The sequence below is a fragment of the Lagopus leucura genome, unplaced genomic scaffold, assembly GCF_019238085.1.
Source record: "Lagopus leucura isolate 7727_CA_CO unplaced genomic scaffold, USGS_WTPT01 Super-Scaffold_100159, whole genome shotgun sequence".
Taxonomy (NCBI): Eukaryota; Metazoa; Chordata; class Aves; order Galliformes; family Phasianidae; genus Lagopus; species Lagopus leucura.
The window spans coordinates 29,378,545-29,382,281 of record NW_024962335.1 but is presented as its reverse complement, the minus strand read 5'-3'; the positions used below and the strand labels follow the sequence as shown (position 1 = coordinate 29,382,281).

The window sequence follows — 3,737 nt, the reverse complement described above, 5'->3', positions numbered from 1 at the left end:
TAGTTCTTTGTTCCAAGAAACTATGACTTGTTCACCTCCAAGCAGTTTGGGACTGCAAAGGAATCTTTGCTGGCAGCACACCAGCTTCTTCTCTTTCATACTTGAAGAATCCCAGCTACTCAAACCTCACACTTACCATACTTCTCCACATCCTTAGTGCTTTAAGTTTGAAAAAGTTTACTAGGATGTATGAGAAAAGTGTTAAAATTGGAAGGAGGCAGATGCAAGTTTTGGTTTAGAGACTCCCCAGGCAGCAGATTGCCAGGTGAGATGAAGTACCGGTCCTTCTCCTGGTTTTCACATTATCTGCTATTTATCATTCACACAGGCAGGGTCCTTGGCTGGAAGGATCTTTGCTTCCAGTGTGCCAGTTTGATGTTTTGCTGTGTTTCTTGACCTTGTACTGGTTCTACAGAGTCTCTCTCACACTTCTTTTTCTTGATATATTTGGAACTGTTTGTATCATATTCTTTAATACTCTCTTCCCCTAACCTTATTATAATTGTATGTGCCTTTCTTCATTTTTCTTGTTTGTACATGAAACAAGCTTTCATGTTTTCAGATATAATATTCTACGTCTGCTGTCTTCTTTACTCTGCGTTCTACTGTGACAGTTCTTCTCTGGGGGAGGTGGGAGGAAGTTGCTTTGTTGGTGGGTTTTTTGGTGGTTTTTGTTAAGTGGTGTAAATTTTGGTGTTTGTTAGTATGGGTCCTGCCAAGAGACTGAAAAATCTTTTTGACCCTCACTCTTTAGTGAGGGTCAACAAATTTCTTCACCTCTGCTTTGCAAGAGTGAAACAAAACAAAACCAGTATGTTTTGTTTTCTTGTTCAGTGTTTGTGTGGCATTTTGGCAGCTGAATCAGCTGTATCTGGAATCATGTCTCAAAGCTTGGGAGATTTGGAAGTAGATATGAGAAGACTATGAGAAGTTCACACCTCCTGAGATCCACCACCACCATTAAGTAAGTTCACATAAGATCCACTGATCTCTCATGAACAGCTGGTGAGAGGCTGATGAGCTGCACAGGCTCTGTGCCAGCAGGAGTGAATCACCCTCAGCATCTCCTGTAGCAAATTCTGCTAGCTAGTGCAGGATACTGGCAGTAGGCTGCATCTCCACCGCATATCTATCTCTAGCACCATGGAGCTGTGGACACCTATTTTGTTCCATGTTTTGTTACTAAAATACACCATAATAATAACAATAACAATAGTATCAGCAGTTTCTTGTCAGTGATAAGAAGTGCCACCTGTGAGTTAACATGAAATATGTTAATCACCTTTCCACACCAGGCAAACATTTGCATTTAATTTTGTTCTACAGTTTCATAATAAAAGCTTAATTTTACTCCCTCCCCTTGTAGAAAGCATACACTATTAAATAACCAAGAGCAATCATCCAAGTACGAATGCAATAGAAAGCTCTGTTCACATTTATTATGCAAACATGAAAGGGAAGGTTTAATATAAACTCCACTGCAAAATAAGGCAAATATATTCAGCTTGCATGTAATTGCGTTTACATTTTATAACTTAACTGGTACTATGAGACACATACTATGAATGAGTCACTGACTTTTACATACCGTCCCATTATTATTAATAACCTCTATTTCTATAATGTCTTCCATCCCAATTGGTCTCAGGCAATGAATGTGTTCCAATGTACATATTGGGAAGACTGCTGCCGTAAGGACACAACACTGCATTTGTCTTGCTTGGCCCAGTAACTCTTAGGGGCAAGAAGCAAACCACACAGTAATGCTGTGTGGTTTAAACTGCAGGAGTACGTGTGGCAATGCATTATCATTTGGTCTGGTATCTTGGTGAAGTGCTGCTTCAGACAATATCCTTATTAATTACCAAGCAATCCTTGCATGTTACCTGGGTGGGAAATGTTGCACTAACACATGAGTACAGCAGCCAGTCAGAGCAGTGAGTTTGTTGCAATAGGTGCCCAAGGGAACAGAGCCCTCACATATAGGTTGCCTTGGGAGAGGGCTGCCTCATGCCTGTCTCCTGGTCCAGGAATGGTGCACGTCTGTTTTCCTGAGCCATGTACACAGGCAGCTGACGCCTCATAGCTCACCACCAGTTTTCTTCTCTTTGCTCAGTTGGATTCTGTTGGTTGAGGCATGACCAGCCTTGCTGATCTCAAGGTAAGCCCTGTCCCTTCGTTCCTCTCACAGCCTCATCTCTCCCATGTAGTTCTTGCATGCAGGTGGGCTTTGGGATCCCACGATGGTCTAGAGAGGGTCTGTGGGTTTGTCATTCCCCTCATGTGAATTACAATCTGAAGCAGGGCATGCTAATTTTATGGTAATTTGCTCTTGCTGCCTCTGTACACAGTTGAAAACCACAGCTACCATAAGTATCTGTTAAAAAATACAGACATCTGGACAGAAGAGAAATACAATGTTCCAGAATTACTGCAGAAGTATCTCACTGCTGAGCAAATCCTTTAAATGTTTTTCCTGATCAGCCTAAGCACAAAAATGGACGGTCTGTTGCTGTAAAGCAGGTCTCATTGTCAGGCTGCATAAACAACACTCACTGCTTATTTCCTAGGAAATGAAATGCATGAGGTATAATGCACAATACTGTGGGTTCCTTTCATTCAAGTGCTTGTATCCAGAAATGATGGAAAAGGGCAATGACAAAATGTCATCTTTATCGCTGAATTAAGTTCTCCAGGACACAGACTGCCCCTTATTTTTACTACGGCAAGATTCAGTGTGAAGAAACACTGGCTTCTGTTTTAACAGAAATAAATCAGGGTAACCATATGCTGAATGCCAGCAGTACTGCAACAAGCATTTTGTATCTGTACATCTGGTGAGTGCTAAAGCTATTTTTGCCTTGGCCTCTAAATAGAGCAGCACATGCATGCAAACTCCTAAAAGGCAGCTAGGAATTAGCAGCACTTGCTGTCCGGGCTGTGAAAAGTGTTACAGCTGAAAAAGGCAATTGCTTGTAGTGCTGCAGCAAGAAGGCTTGGCAGCTTGCTGGAGATTGCATAGGAAGACTCTAATTGCTCCATTTCATCTTCTTTTGTTGGGTGTTTTCCCTCTCACAAAGCCTTCTTTTTCCTTCCTCAGCTGCTCCAGACAGAGGCCAGGCACCGCATACATCCTGCCAGGTCCGTGGGGTGGAAGTGGCATGTGGCAGGCAGGCCCAGCTAACGCTACTGTGGACCATGATAAAATGAGGGCATCTCCTTGATCAGAGAGCACAGGGTAATCCAGATTGTCCTCAACGGGCTCTATAGTGAGGCCCAGAGTCTTCCTCATAGGTCTCTGCTGATCAGTAATCAAAGATGTATGCAATGAGGCGATAATGCTAGTTGAAGGAAAATAGCTGAATTCTGCTCTTGTGTGTCTTTCCTGTAGTAGTGGTACAGAAAAAGAGGGTATGTAATGTAGGTATCCTTAACAGTGCTGCACTCATTGGGTCTAAATCTTGTGTGAGAAGTCAGGAGGTCCTTAACTGTTCTCCTGTGTGAGCAGAAACTGGAGAAGATGCTGTTGTGTGAATAGCCATGTCCTCTATTCCTGGCCCCCAGCTCCTAGGGAAACAAGGTGTGCTTTGCAGAGCAGACACAACTGTGCTATAAGCATGCTTGCAATTCATGCTATTGTTCTTGGCCTAAAAAACAAGTGGTACATGAAGCAGTGCTTTCCAGATGTAAAACCATAAAACATTTGCCTTTACTTTACAGAACAAAGTTGTGCTGAG

The 3,737-nt window shown here is 42.6% G+C and overlaps 1 long non-coding RNA gene across 1 annotated transcript; it reads left to right on the top strand.

Annotated features, from left to right (window-relative positions):
- The first annotated feature begins 866 nt into the window (after positions 1-866).
- LOC122190513 lies at positions 867-3,117 on the top strand. The gene is made up of 3 exons (XR_006182160.1): positions 867-964; positions 2,117-2,161; positions 3,101-3,117. It is a non-coding gene; the product is annotated as an uncharacterized LOC122190513 (long non-coding RNA).
- Positions 3,118-3,737: the final 620 nt, after the last annotated feature.